Genomic DNA, 16,320 nt, shown 5'->3' with positions numbered 1-16,320 from the left:
CCCGTGAGTGCTCCTGGCTGGCCTCCGGTGAGGTCGGCTGGGGACACCTGGGTAAAAAACTCCTGATCATTCCCAGTAGATGGACAGAATGGCTGGTAACCATCTTCATCAGAGCAACAGGGGGCTGAGCTCCATCAGCACCCGCCCTTCATGTGTAAATAAAAGATTCTGTTCTGCCTGGACTATCATAGCAGTGGGATGCTGGGCTCCTCTCCCCCACACTGCTTAATGTCCTGTCTGGACTATCATAGCAGCTGGAGGCTGCCTTCCCCTCATTTTATCTCACTAACAAGTCACTGTTTCTTATTCCTGCATTCTTTATTACTTCATCACACAAATGGGGGGACACTGCAATGGTAGCCCAGGAAGGCTGGGGGAGGAGGGAATCAACAGGTGGGGTTGTTGCAGGGGCACCCCCTGTGAATGGCATACAGCTCATCATTTCTGCGGGATCTGACACGGAGCGGATGTGCTCTCTGGTTCTCTGATACACTGGTTCTCTAGTACACTTGCCCCATATTCTAGGCAGGACTGATTCTATTTTTAGATACCATAAAGGAGGGATTGACTTGGGGAGTCATTCCCATTTTTGTCTTTTGCGCCCCCGGCCGATCTCAGCCAGGGGCACCTATGACAGCAGCAGATGGTGCAGCACAAAAGGACTGGTAGCTCATCTCATTGCCAATTTACAATGGCATGGTAGATGGTACAGAACGGCTGATAACCATCTCCGCTATCATGCAAAAGCAAATGAATGCTGCTGTGTAGCGCTGCTGAATCGCCTCTGTCAGCGGCATCTAGTACACATATGGTGACAGTGACAAGAGGCAAAACAGGCTCCATGGTTGCCATGCTATGGTGTCTGCCAGGGCAATCCAGGGAAAAAGGGTGCGAAATGATTGTCTGCCGTTGCTTTCCTGGAGGAAGGAATGACTGACGACATTTACACAGAACCACCCGCGACAATGATTTTTGCCCCATCAGGCACTGGGATCTCAACCCAGAATTCCAAGGGGCGGGGGAGACTGCGGGAATAACTACCCACAGTGCAATGCTCCAGAAAATCGATGCTAGCCTCGGACCATGGACGCACACCACCGATTTAATGTGCTTAGTGTGGCCGCGTGCACTCAATTTTATACAATCTGTTTTACTGAAACAGTTTATGTAAAATTGGAATAATCCCATAGTGTAGACGTACCCTCTGAGTTCCCACCCTTCCTTCTAAATGGAAAAACACCAGGTTTAAGATGGAGTTCAGTAATGTGAGACTTCATTACCCACTGGCTGGCACACAGGTATACAGGAAGGCTTACAAGTAAACAGAGCCATTTACCACTAATTGTCCTAGTTAATGGGAGCCATCAAGATTCTAATCCACCATTAATGGTCCACACTTTGCATTGTTACAATAGGACTTCAGAGTAATACTTCATATTTTTAGCTTCTGGTACAAGGATACATTCATACAAATAGGATGAACACAGTCAGTATATTATAAGCTTTGTAACGATACCTTACAAGGGCCTTTTGCATAAAGCATATTCCAGTTCATTATATTTACACTCATAAGCATATTTCCATCAACATATGGAATGCAACATCACTCATCTGCCCATTTCTAACTTGAAATCTGAGGCAGACTTCAAATGAGACATTTGGATCTAGATCTGAACTGTCTCAGTATTTGTGTTACTTATTTGAAGAATGATAAAGTACGCAGACAATTTCTGTCAGTTGTGGCTTCCCTCCCCCTCCATTTTAAAAAGAATATTTGAAGGAAGGAGGTACTCTGATGATGAAATGCAGAGGAAAGTTGAATTGCCTGAAGTTTATAAATATTTCTGACCAAAGTAACTTTATCTTAAAGTTGAAGCCAAGAATACATGTCAGGCAAGCATAAAATCTTCACTGGGGTGTTCCAATTAGTATAAAAACCACAACTGTTAAACTCTGAACTTCCTAGCTTCTTAAGTTATATTTAGGATTCTTGTAAGTTTTCAGAAGCACAGAAGTTCACAGTTAAGGAATACAAACTACCTGAACTCTGTTTCCATAGCAATACCCTGCAAATCAGTCATTGAAAAGTCATCTGGCCCTATCTGTGATGGGGTCATCTTATCAATGACCACAAAAACTTAATGTTTCCACTTTAAAATAAAAATTGTGGTTGGCACAACCAGTCAACTTTACCTCTTACTGTTACAGTGCACGCATCACCAGTGTGCCACCACTTGTGGCAGGACACAGCATTGTAGGGGTTCTTCCCCTCTACTGCCCCCCATGTCCTGTTTCACAATGGTCTGCTGTTTCCATGGCCTAGTCCTCTCTCAGCCCAGTCCCTTTCTGGGGTTAACAGAAAGCTAATTAAATCTGAGCTCAAAATAGACACCTGATTCTTCGAGTCCATAGTATAACCATTGGTTCTTTGTGGAGATCAAATGCCAAATTTAGGCCTGTGACGAGGCCAGGTTACTTGGGGACAGAGCAGCAAGATCCTTCTGTCCCAGTCCTAGTAGAAGCAGCCAGCTTTTTTTTATGTGGCCTGCTGGACTCTTATTGGCCACCTCCTGATCCTGGACCTTGTAGATGCCAGAGGACCAACTCTTGCTGGCTCTGTCCACAGCAGATCATGGGAAGCCTTTCTAGGCAATCCCTGGAGGTCTGACCTCCCAACTCTTCCCTTCACTAGCTAAGGCAGTGAGAACCTCTAGCTAGGGGGTTGCAAATCCCTTTTGGCCCTGCCACAAACTACTTCAACATATTGTACCGCTCAAATTAGGAATGGATGAAAATCACCATTCCTCTCTCCTAACTCTATTCTGCAAAGAACTGGGTTCAGTTGTTCCTATTGACAAGACTTGCTAGCAGCCAGTTGTATATTCAGGATTAGCTGCATAGCTAAGAGGCTAAATTCATTAAAAAAAAGTAAGATGTGGATTCCAGAAGTCATTTGATGCCATATCTTAGATTTGTTTGATCAAAGAGGTCATTCATCCAGTATTATTTAAAATCTTAATGACTTCAAATGAGAGTTTAATAAACTAAACTTTGGTCTTGAATGCTACATCTCAAGTAGATGAGTCCAGTACTTCACTCCTTTGTTTTGTTACAAAATGGCAGAATGTGGCACAATGACTTGAACTCTGGTGATTACTTCTATTTTTGGTAGATAAATTCTACCTCAGACATATCCAATCTACCAAATTTGGTGACAGTATTCCTTTGCTTGCAGATTTTAAATGAGCGTGTCAGAATTGGTCTTATGGAATGACTTTTTCCCCCCTATAATTTGCTAGAATTAAAAATATACTTGACTGTTTACTTTCAGTTACTAAAGTTTTCCGCATGTAGTGTTTACTGTAGCTTCTACTACGTGGATGGGAGACTGACGTCGTCATTTGGTGTTACAATCATTTTGCTGCCTTCACAAGTGAATCTTGCTTCCTCTGCATTGTGTTCAGTCATTTACCCTGAAGCTCCAGATCCAGTGCTGGAAGCTTTTGCCTATTAGATTTTACATAAAGTTTTCTTTGGATAATACATCATTTCTAATCATTATAATTAAATAGGGTAAAATACTCTGGAAAAAATCTATTTAGGCTCAGTTTTATGTAGTTTTCTTATCTAGTGTCTTGAATGGCAGTATAAGGATATATACCAAAATGTTCCTCTGCATGAGCGTCATGTAAGTCAATGAAGCTTCCCACAGGTGCAGGGATATGCCCATATGTTGCACCTTGCAGGAGTGGGGACCATAATTGTCAGAAGCGTTGAATGTCAGGAGCTGCAGGTGCACAGTATCTCTGAAAAGCTGGCCACTATGGCCTGATCCAACACCCATTGAAGTCCACAAGGGCCTTTCCTTTGATGAAACCCTTATTTAAGACAAACGCCAACTGAGGTATCAGTAGGAATTTAGGTATTTCATTTGAGGCAGACCTGTTAGATTACACATAAATAAAACCAGGCCAACTCTAGAACACAACAACTAATTATTTTTAAACTTTGAGGCTAATAAATCTCTGTCAGAGGGAAACAGATGTTTGGGAAAGTTTTAACTATATTCATAGGTCTCTTATTCTCTCTCATACGTATCTCATGCTGGCTCAACTATTCCTCCTATTCTGGTTTCCTGCCCAGCTATTAGCAATAATGCTTAGTGCTGCAGCTGGTCTGCATTTTCCTTTTGCTGTTTATGGGAATAAGTCAATTGTAAGATTTAAAAGTGAAAAGCAACATACAAGAGTGGAACAGGCATGGTTAGACTTAAAATGGTTAGCTGTCTCATCAGAAAAGAGTACTGCTGAACGAGTTGCTTCAGATTAATGCAGAGTCTGCAAAATATGAAGACCAATATTTGAACTGGGTTTTAAAATATAACCAAACAGATGACTGTCAGACTGACATCTGATATAATGGCAAGGGATTACTTGCAATTGAGATGGCCTCCATTTTCAATTAAAAGTGACTCCAGAGGACTTTCAAAGGAATTTGTTTATTACTCAGTCTGGTACAACGCCCATGGGCATGTGCTGCCCAATTAATGCAATCGTAAGGCAATGGAAGGTTCACCAGCTGGGACAGTCCAAATAAAGTTCAGGGTCACATCCCTTTCCTCAAATTGGGTTTATTAGACTAGATCAAGAAACTTTATATGTTGTTTCCTGAAGGGTACATGACTAGGTACAAGCATATGACCTACAATTCTAAACTCACATTTTTAAAGGATTAACAGGCTGTAACACGGACTCATGTGTGCCCCAAAGCCCAGTGCCCTGTTACAGTACAGTAATCAAAATTCATGACTATATAAGGCTTTGCTCTTTATTCTTAAAACTATAATATTGTAAAGTCTGACAGTATTACTATATGTGCTGTTAGAGAGAAAGTCCTATCCACTTAATTTCTCCTGTCCTGAAGGGATTGCCTTTTACAGGAACTCATTCAGTGAAAAATCCCCTACAGGACAGGAAGTCCCCTACAAGGAATGGTGACTTAAGTGCACTGTGCCATCAGTAAGGGGTAACACAGCCCTGAACCTGAAACCCCTTCATATTTGGGGGACGTAGTGGGGTTTGGATGCAAATTCCTGGATCCAACCCTCTATCATTCTGATTTTAAGTGAGATCCAAAAACTAGAATGGGTCTGTTTGGATGCGGCTCAAGTCTCATGAGAACTGGAATAAGAATGTGGAATTTTACTCCCTCCATTTGAGCTGGAAAAGTCTCATCAGCTGATCTCATGAACTTTTCACCATTTGGGGCTACAATCTTGCCAAAACACCCAGAAAAAAAAATTGATATTTTTAGCCAACCACATTTATCCCTCCTAATCAAAGAAACAAAAGCATTTAAAGAAAAAACTCTACACTCAGGCCCTCTGAACTGGTTGCAGGCTTTCCATCTATTTTGGTTCCTTATGAACCCTGCTCCACCCTGCCATCTTGAATATAGGCAACATTTAATTTTTTTTTTTAATATAAATGAACCAAAGTGTCCTTTCTATAATGTAGGTAATGTTGTAGCAACTTTACAAGTATGACTGTAACAGCATGATATGGCTTCCTGATAACAAATGGTTATCATTGATCCATTAGTGCAGAGTCCTTTCAATTCCTTCCCATAAAGCTAATCTTCTCCAACCCTGATGTACACATGGTACTATCACACTGCTTATTGAGCACATAAAAACTATCCCACTGTTGCTTCCCAAATCACCAAGATTAGTGTCATAAGCAAAATGATGTACCTGATAGTCACTTGGCTTATTGACTGACTGGCACAATGTTGTTTTGTCATTTCATATCACAATGCACATCGCCAGGTCACAGGTGACTCTCTTGCTATATCGTTGTATGATATAACTGACATAATAGTTTTCCCCACTAACTTCAGTGGTGTCAGGATTTCAGCCAATAGTCTAAAAATGTGGAGAGAACAGGGAGTCCATAAACATTGCAGCTTGATTATTTTCTTGATGAAGGAAGTAGGAGCATATCACCCTGATCTTCTATTATGTGGTAATAGTGCCCAGAGTCCCTACTGTGTTAAGTAGTGTACAAACAATGAAGACAGTCAGTACTTGCCACAAGGATCTTAAGCAAAATGAAGCAAAGTTCTGTAGATTGCAAAATATTTTACTGAGGCTATCACAGGTTTTATTTAAGATTGCTGTAAAAAGCGACACTGCATTGCTTTTGCAGTTGCTGTATAGTCCTCTAAAGTGAGAATACACTGGAGTGATAAGGGACTAATATAAAGCCTATTGAAGTCAGTGGGAGCTCCCCCCCCCCCACTGACAACAGTGGGTTTTGGATTAAGTCCCACATTCATTTTTTTAATCCTTGTTTCTTTTGTGTCTGCAAAAAGCATGTTTTAATTCAAATACAGAAAAACCACTACGTACAGTCTAAAGAAACACGAAGTATCCCTGCAACTGCAGGACACGTGTGTAACCAGTTTATTCTGTAGTGGGAAATTGAGACTGCTCCTCAAGCCTGGAGCTGTTCAGATTTTGAAGGAAGTTACAGATGGACTGCACAAATTTAAGGCACAAACCCGTCTTTGCCTTTTGAGCCATGCTGGTGTAAGGAGCACTGTGTCAATACTGAAGGGTCTTACCACCACCTTGCAGATGCAGAACAAGAAGAGAGATGGGCCAGGAGCAGAAAGAATGGGAAACAGCTTACTGCTCTTTTTAAAGAGCGCACAGTATGCAACTTTCCAGCTCCTGTTGCTGATCAAACCACACCATGCCTGCAGAAATGCTGGTGACCTGTTCCTTTCTCGTACCAGTAGACTGCCTTTTAGGCTGTTTCTCACCATAGCAGTATCTTGAGTACAAGAATATTACCCTCTCCTGTTGCTGCTCTAGAGGATGCTCATGGGATCAGGATCCCTCTCTTTTCTCTCCCCTGCCTGGTGTGGCAGAAGGTGGGATTTTTTCCTGTAATGTAATGGGCTTCACATTTCAAGGATGTTTACTAACTGACTTTACATCTATGGTCATCCTGCCATTCTCCTTCAGTTTGCTCTGAGAGTGCACCACTGTTTCCTAAGTTTAATAAGTGCCCAAACATTCAAATGTCTGTCACCCTGCACATGAGATGGCAGATACTGTGTTCTTAGCAATAAGAGCACTATCCAAGGTCAAGTGGTATAATGTGGTCCAAGATGTTTTCATAAATGTGACTCCCCATCCACAGCACCACACTTCCCTACGACAATTTGTGCTGAAAAAAAGCAGACATTTGCACATTGGCCCTGGATATGCAGACAGCACAGGAAAGAATCCCAGAGATTTTTGTTTGACAAATCCCTTGGTATATTAGAGCTCTTAAAGCAAGCAGTATGAAACTGTTTGCACTGTAGAGCATTTTACAGTCAGTCACTCTCTCAGTTTAGGAATACGATACAACAGGGGATCCTTACAGAGCCCTTAACGAGCCAATAGAGGAAATGCACCACCAAAAAGTATCATTTGGCAAATGTTTGCTGAGTTAATGTTTTGCTTCACTCTTTTCAGGGCACATTTATTCAAATCAATTTTCCTTCTGCGTCATTTTAAGGTAGTCAGTGTCTGACAAACATTTGGTTGTGCACTTTGATATTCACTAGAGAAGGGCCCAAGGAATAGAGTTCAAATAAAAAAAATCACAATTAGATTTGTTGGGGATTTGGGGACATTTATATCTGAGGTTTTGCTAATACTCCTCCCTTAAGTCATATGCATCATTAACTTCAGTAATTAATATAAAGCAAGCATTGATCAGAAGGTCATACAGAAGGTCATACAGTAGAATCTGAAGAGGTTGTGCTACAGATTTACATGTAGTCACTATGGATATCGTGAAATCTCACCCTCCAAGATTGTGAATTTGAGCCATTGACTGTCTTCATAGCAGGGGGACTCCTTGAAAGAGTTCAGTGTGCTTGCCCCTCTCCTGACCTGTACACTTGTGAGAGTAGAAAGTCTGGCTCTACACTCCCCCCGCCCCTAGTCATCACTTCCTAACCAAAAGCAGTGCCTCTAGTCCCCTGATAGTGCACAACTGGTCCCAATACAAGAGCCCAGCAGAGAAAAGGCTCTTTCACATTCTACCCTCCCTTGTGGGCCTGCTCAGACGGGTACAATTTAACCTGGACATTAGTGTTACAGGCAGAACTGTAGTACAGCCTACAGTGCAGGGTGTCCAATACCTTTCATCAGAAGACCCTATTCTCAGCTGCTTATGGCTTTGATAAGCTCAGTGGCCAGGATGTTCCATGCTAAGGTCTACCTCGGTCTTCAAGTTTCAACCAAAACTGGTTAGCCATTTCTGAGAATGAAAATAGGAAAATACATTTTGCTCATGTAACAAAACCACACAACTGTTTTGTTGAGAAATTCTAGTGCCTCCCTACCTCAAAGAAGGGATATGAGATTTGGCTGGGGGTTACCCTTGACTGTTAGTGGACACTTGATAATTTTGGTCTTAATCTCTATGCCTCGAGTTACCACATCTGGAAAATGGGGATTCCAGCACCTAATCTCACCAAGGTGTGGTGAAGATCAATTCATCCATATTTGTGAAGCACTCCAATACTAAAGACTGCTAAGAATTGCTCAGGAGGAAACTAATTTATCTTTTTTAAATTCCGTGTGGGGTTTGGATGGTGAGAATTAAATAAGGTTGGAGGGAGGATGAAATGTTGAGTAACTACTTACTCACTGAATGCAACCTGTGTCTTCTAGACGAGATTGTTTAATTATTTGGTCATATATTAAGTATATACACAAGGGGACCAAATTAAAGTTGCACAGGCAAACTTCATCTGAATTTATCCTACCTTTTGAGTGCTTTACTTTGCAAGCATAATGTAGTTCAGATGAAGAGGCTGAGCACGAGTCTATCCTGTGTTACTGCCATAAAATGAGTAAAGTTCCATTAATTTCAGTAGAAATTTACTGGTACAAAACTAGTATTAGAGTTTGAATTAAGGCCCAAAAGGTTTTACTGAAATAAATCACATTTTTCTATGTTACTGAAACCCCAAACTGAAATTCAAGATGGTTTAGTGCATTCATTTATAGTGTGTGCTTGACAATTCTCTTCCAGTGTAGAAAGTGACACTCTATTCAGTTTTACAAAAGACTTACGAAAGCGACAGAGTTAGCCACCTCTCCCACAGAATGAAAAATAATCTGGAAAGTCTTTAATACATACTGATTTGTGTGTTCACAATGTTACATGGACATCAGGACGGAACCATCAGGTGGACTGGTGCCAATTATGCTGAGCAGAACTGGGTGTTTTTGCACATATTTGTCTTCCACACATTTGTTTGGGGAACAGTATGAGAATTAAAAAGACAAGAAACTTAAATGGTGAAATCTTGGCCATATTGAGGTCTATTGATGTTAATGGCAAAGATGCCATTAACATCAATGGAAACTGAATTTCACTCCAAGTCTATCTTTATCAATAAATAAATGGGCATTGCAGAGCAAGTAAAAGAACAAAAGCCAGCCATTATTGCAGCTGTAATCAAAAATCATTCTGCAACATTAGAAAGGTTCCTTCCTACTAATTAAGATAATTGGCTACAGTTCCTACTTACAGGATTCAAACCTGAAAAAATTACATGTTTATCAAAAGAGTAGATAGGAGATACTCCTAAGTAGTCCCACTGGACCAAAATAGTTATGGTTATATTTTATCACCTATGTAATTTAATCCTGTATTTGTGAAGGGGGAGAGACACTTGCTACATCTGCATTAGTTAGGTAGTGGAGACATGGATTAATTATGGAGGACATCCTAAACAAGTGTCAAAATATGCATTTATGTAATATTTATATATGCAATATGCACATCCCTCTCCCTTTAAAACGATACATTTTGGGCCAAATCCCACTTGCTTTACTCATTTTCAGTTCCCAGAACTGACGAGAGTTTGTAAGTGAGGCAAGCAGAATTTGACCTTTCATAAAATAAACTGTTCTAAAGGAAGTGCTTGACTCCTAACAATTTTATAATTCAAAATAAAAAAGTATTAGATACATCTGTTTCTTGTCAAAAAAATTTAGCATTAGCAGACAGATTGCTTAATAGCACAATATTGCAAAAGGGAAAAAAATCTCAGACCAAAACATTTTACGTTTGTCTGAATCAAGTTGTCTAAATGAAATGCTGCCTTCTTTGGCAGCCAATATGTGGATTACAGGGATCTAGAGCATATTCTTATTTTAAAGAGGTGGGGAACAAAAAAAAAAAAAAAATAAAAAAAAAAGGACAAGACCTGAGCACTTGGCAATATTTACTACAGTCTCCTGTTTTCTGACAGTGGCCAATATCAGATGCTTCAAAGGGAATGAATAGAACAGGGCAATTATTGAGTCATCTGCTGCATGTCATCTAGTCCCAGCATCTAACAATCAGAGGTTTAAGAACACCCAGAGCATGGAATTGCATCCCTGACCATCTTGGCTAATAGCCATTAATGGACCTATCCTCCATGAACTTAGCCAATTCTTTTTTGAACCCAGTTGTATTTTTGGTCTTCACCACATGCCCTGGCAAGGAGTTACACAAGTTGAGTGTGCGTTGTGTGAAGAAATACTTCCTTATGTCTGTTTTGAACCTGCTGCATATAACAACCACCACCACACGACCCCTGGTTATTGTGCTATTTGAAGGGGGTAAGTAACACTTTCATATCTACTATCTCCACACTATTCATGATTTTGTAGACCTCTAGCATGTCACCATCCCCTTAGTCATCTCTTTTCCAAGTTGAACAGTGTTTTTTAAATTTCTCCTCATATGGAAGGGCAACCGGAACTGCATGCAGAATTCAAGATGTGGGAGTACCATGGCATTATGATATTATGATATTTTCTGTCTCATTATCTATCCCTTTCTTAGTGGTTCCGAATATTGTGTTAGTTTTGATTGCTGCTGCACACAGAGCGGATGTTTTCTGAGAATTATCCAGGATTACTCCAAAGATCTTTGAGTGGTACAGCTAATTTAAACCCCATTTTTAAAAATGTATTTGGGATTATGTTTCCCAACATGAATTAGTTTGTATTTATATACTTTGATTTTCATCTGCCATTTTGTTGCCATCAGCCAGTTTTGTCACATCCCTTTGTAACTTTTCAGCCAACCTTGTACTTAACTATCTTGAGTAATGGTCATTGACAAACTTTGCTACCTCACTGTTTACCCCCTTTTCCAGATCATTTATGAACGTTGAATAGCACTACTCCCAGTAGAGATCCCTGGGGCACTCCACTTAACCGCTCTCCATGGTGAAAACTGGACTGTTTATTCCTACCCTTTGATTCCTCTGTTAACCAGTTACAGATTCATGAGAGCATCTTTCCTCTCATCCCATGACTGGTTATATTGCTAATGTCCTACACTAAAGGCTCTTGTCAAATGCTTTCTGAAAGTCCAAGAACAAGATATGCACTGCATCACCTTGTCCACATAGCTGTTGACCCTTTCAGAGAATTCTAATGGATTGGTGAAGTATGATTTCTCTTTACAAAAGCTATGCTGACTCTTCCCCAAACTGTGTCCATCTGTGTCTCTGATAATTCTGCTCTTTACTATAGTTAGTCTTACAAGCCTGTAATTGCTAAGATTGCCTATGGAGCCTATTTAAAAAAAAAAAGGTATTACATTAGCTACCCTCCAGTCATCTGGTACAGAGGCTCATTTAAGTGATCAGTTATACACTAGTAGTTCTCCAATTCCAGACAACAGCCACACCTTAAATGCATAAGCCAAGAAGATGAAGTAAAACAAACATCTTTGAGTAGTCTGAATTTCTGTATAAGATAAGTGAACACAATTAAAGTGACTCTTCTTGGAAGAGACTGTTCACTTACTGTTACATTAGCAGCCATATTTTGGCTGACCTTCCTTTAGCCTTTGATGCTGTGCCCAGTAATTTACTTAATCAGAATTGGACAAGTGCAAATGAGCCCTGGAAAAAAAAACAACTACTAAGTTTAAGTCACTCTTCAATGTCTGTTAAATTAATCGGTTTGTGATTTAGATTTTCTTCCAGTGAAAACAAGAACTAGATATACAATGTGCATTGTCTATTGTTTTCCTACTTGAATAAATGAGTCATTCCCCTTGTAATCCAACTGCAGTGAGTAGGATCCTTAACCATTGTCTCTGAGGCCTGCTCTACACTATATGGCGAGGTGTACGTAGGCTGTCTTGCGTTGACCTACCCGTGGAAACGTCCTCACTTAAATTGGTCTCCTGCTGATGTAAGTGCCTTGGTATGCTATTTAGTAACACCTCCTCTGCAAGCAGTGTGGACTCACAGTAAATTAAATTAGGTTGACAGTGTCAGGGTAGACACTGCATTGCTTATGTCAGCTGGCACTGGCCTTGAGGAGCCATCCCACACTGACAATACAATCTATACAAGAACTCCTGATGAGGAGGCATACTGCTGACACAAGATACCAAGTGCGTGCACACACAATTTACTAACTGCGGTGGCTGTATGCTGACGCAAATCACATCAATATAATTTTGCAGCATAGACATGGCCTGAGAGAATTAAACTAAAAAAAGTTAGAGAACCAACTGAGGGCTTGCCCACTGAATACATTTGTAGTTGTACTAAGAGCAGTTTAAAGCACAATTTCATTTTGTAACGTAGAAAAGGCCTTAGCCATAATGAGACAACTGTGCTGTAAGCAGGTTTCTCTGAAAGGCTGTAATACATACGAGTCCTGAATCTACTGGCATGGAATTTATCTCCCGGGGAAGGGGGAGGACGGAGGAGAAGAGGAAAGAACCATGACCTTTCATTCTGCTCTTCTACACATTAGAAGCTCTTAAGTTGTGATTTTTAAGCACAGAAGAACTAGAACCACCACAGTTGGTGTGAGATCTCAAACCTAATATCCCCAAAGCCAGAGCACATTTGGAGCCAAGAGTTTGGGGCCCATAAGCTGTTGAAATCTCTCAGCAGTAAGAAATCCTGTAAATCAGTAGTGTCTTTTCTTCAAGGATTAGTATTAACAAGAAATCAAAATACAGAGGCCCAGACTGTCTGGGCCTCACACTGGGCTTGTCCTCCCTGCTTAACTGGGAGCTCTGGGAAGAATGGTGCCTTAGGACTACATTGGCAAATGTCATAAAACACACATGTCCCGTAATTGTAAGTTAAACACAGTCCAGTTTACAGTTCAAGCCAGTGCTATGACCAATAGGACTAGAGCTGTAGCAAAAAAAATTCCAGCCTCTATCTTCCAGCCACTCTTACAGCCCTTCTATTGAGCACTCGCATGAGGAGATGGGTGGGTAGTAAGATGCTAAGGTGAAGTCAGACTCTTTACTCCAGTGTCATGTAGTACCCCTCCCTCATCACAAGCCCATTTCTTTTTTAAGCTTCCAAGGTTCTTGTGAATGTATACCTTTTGCTGAAGAGCATGCTAGTGTTTTCAGTTTAAGAAAGATCTGTTATTGGAACCTGTGATTTATTTGAGTAATTCCTATTAAAAAGGAGTTAGGAACATAAGTTCCATGTATATCTATTGCTGGTCAGACCTTTGGCAAAAGTGCTAAGGAGCTGATTTATGGCACTTCTGTTACCATTTCGCAGATCTTCAAGAACCTTGAGCTAGAGTATGTGCAAAGCCAGACTCATTTGAAAATCCATTTAGTTTTCATTGGTTGGTACTTAAAAATTAGAGGCGTTCACTTTAGGAGGGGGTTACTTGTTCCAGTAAAGCTCCATTGTGTTGCAAAGTAATTCTTACTCCTGCAGGCTCAAGCACCCACCAATGGTGTCACAGCTAAATGGTTCCTGAGAACAGGTGGCCAATGTGACTGGTTTGGTCACAGAGACCCCCTTGGGATGGTCACCTGATGTGCCAGAATTACCTCTGAGCCTGTTTTCCACTGCCAGCTTGGGACTCCAGAACCCTGCCTTGTTGAGCCAGACATGCTAGTCTGCTGCAACACAGACCCAGGTCTGGTCCACACCCCCAAAGCTGCAGACTTTAACCAAAAACTGCTCAGCAAGTCACCTATCTCCAGCACCCAGATACCCAGCTCCCAATGGGATCCAAACTCCAAATAAATCCGTTTTACTCTGTATAAAGCTTATACAGGGTACACTCAAATTGTCTGCCCTCTATAACACTGATAGAGAGATGCATAGCTGTTTGCTCCCCCCAGTATTAATTACTTACTCTGGGTAAAGTAATAAACAAAAGTATAAAAAGTAGGATTTAAGTGGTTTCAAGTAATAAGACAGACCAGAGTAAGTTACCAAGCAAAACAAAACAAAAACACACAAGCCTAAGCCCAATACATTTAAGAAACTGAATACAGGTAAATCTCACCCTCAGATGTTCCAATGAGCTTCTTTCACAGACTAGACTCCTTCTTAGTCTGGGTCCAATCCTTTCCCCGGTACAGTTCTTATTAGTTCCAGCTCAGGTGGTAACCAAGGGCTCTCTCATGACTGGCAGCCCCCTTTGTTCTGTTCCACCCCCTTTTATATCTTTGTCACAAGGCAGGAATCTGGTCTCTTTGGGTCCCCACCCATCCTTCTAAATGGAAAAGCAGGAGGTTTAAGATTGATTCCAGTTCAGGTGACATGAACACATGTCACTGTCAGACCTCCTTCATTACTCAGTAGCTGGAAGACAGGTAATTAGGAAGACTTGCAGACAAAAACCCATTCACTGATTCTGAAGCACCCTTAATGGCTTCCACTTAACATGTTTACATCAGTAATACAAGTTTATATCTTATTCTCCTAACTCCAGACATAGAAATACATGCAAACAAATAAGATGAACACACTCAGTAGAGCATATGCTTTATAATGATACCTTACAAGAGACTTTTTGCATGAAGCATGTTCCAGTTGTATTATATTCACACATTAGCATATTTCCATAAAACATATGGAGTGCAATGTCACAGCCAAGAACAAGAAGAATCCCAGTAATGTGCTTTTGGATGGTTTTTCAAATACAGTTTGGATTTGTAAGCTAAAATAAGAAAAAAGAAAGCTAAAGGTCTTGCCTTTAGGTACGTTACTAACCTCTAGGCACCAGGAAGTGGTGGTGCACAAGATGGTGCCTCCTGGAGCAGTGTGTGCCTCATGACATGAGGCAACTGGCAGATCTTTATAGTGTATAGTTTTATAGCAGTAAAGCTTACCAGTATAATTAAACTGGCAAAACCCTCCTAGGGTAGATGTAGCTATATTGGTATTTAAAAAGTGCTTATAGCATTAAAGCTTATGCTATTCAGAACCATTATAAGCTGTATGATACATAACTACAGGCATGCAGTTGATATATTTGTGTGTACAGTTACAGATATGGATGCAATTATGAACAAATGCACATTGGGTAACTGCAGGTGCAAATTGCTACTTGCATATTTAATCACTGAGTTTTCATGTGCAGATGCTCACTCAAATCTTTGCAGCGGAGCCTGGGTCACCCTGTATGAGAATTTGATTAGTACATTAGTGCACACAAGAGACTGTAGCACAAATAATTTACAACTGTGACAAGGTTAAACAAATCAATTCCATACTAATCAGCTACAGAGCTGTAGAGTGATTAAGAACTTTAACTGTACGTTAAAGAGATTTAGTTAGTTCAGGCTAGTGAAGTATTAATACCTAAGAAATAAATGGATCCCTCCATATGGGCTGGGGCATTGACACACTGTTTTTAGATGCAGTTAGGAGGACCACATTAAAAAAACTTGACAAAAATAGGGCAAGAGTTCCATTTCAGCAAGCCAGGCTCCTTGGTTCCTATCTACTTCAAAGTTAGGCAACTAGAATTTAGCACTTGATAACTGAGGAATCAGAAGAGTTCTGCTCGTTCTTTTGTAGCTGTGTGGGCTCTGCTGTACTAACAAGGGAGTAAAAAATAAATAAATCTTGATTTAGTCAGTCAGAATATGACTGATTATGCACTAGAACGGGGTCAGCAACCTTTCAGAAGTGCTGTGCCGAGTCTTCATTTATTCACTCTAATTTAAGGTTTCACATGCCAGTAATACATTAACATTTTTAGAAGGTCTCTTTCTAGAAATCTATACTATAGACCTAAACTATTGTTGCATGTAAAGTAAATAAGGTTTTTAAAATGTTTAAGAAGCTTTGTTTAAAATTAAAATGCACAGCCCTCCAGACCAGTGGCCAAGACCCGGGCAGTGTGAGTGCCACTGAAAATTAGCTCGTGTGCTGCCTTCAGTACATGTGCCATAGGTTCCCTACCGCTGCACTAGAATAAGTTTAAAAAAAAAAAATCATTCCTGA

The 16,320-nt window shown here is 40.6% G+C and overlaps 1 long non-coding RNA gene across 1 annotated transcript; it reads right to left on the bottom strand.

Annotated features, from left to right (window-relative positions):
* Positions 1–5,758: 5,758 nt before the first annotated feature.
* On the bottom strand, positions 5,759–14,418 carry LOC120406847. Its single transcript, XR_005599629.1, has 4 exons — positions 14,372–14,418; positions 8,833–8,905; positions 8,203–8,321; positions 5,759–5,923 (listed from the first exon to the last, which is right to left on the bottom strand). It is a non-coding gene; the product is annotated as an uncharacterized LOC120406847 (long non-coding RNA).
* Positions 14,419–16,320: the final 1,902 nt, after the last annotated feature.

The sequence above is a fragment of the Mauremys reevesii genome, linkage group 5 (assembly GCF_016161935.1).
Source record: "Mauremys reevesii isolate NIE-2019 linkage group 5, ASM1616193v1, whole genome shotgun sequence".
Classification (NCBI taxonomy): domain Eukaryota; kingdom Metazoa; phylum Chordata; order Testudines; family Geoemydidae; genus Mauremys; species Mauremys reevesii.
This window is presented reverse-complemented; position numbering and strand designations above follow the sequence as displayed.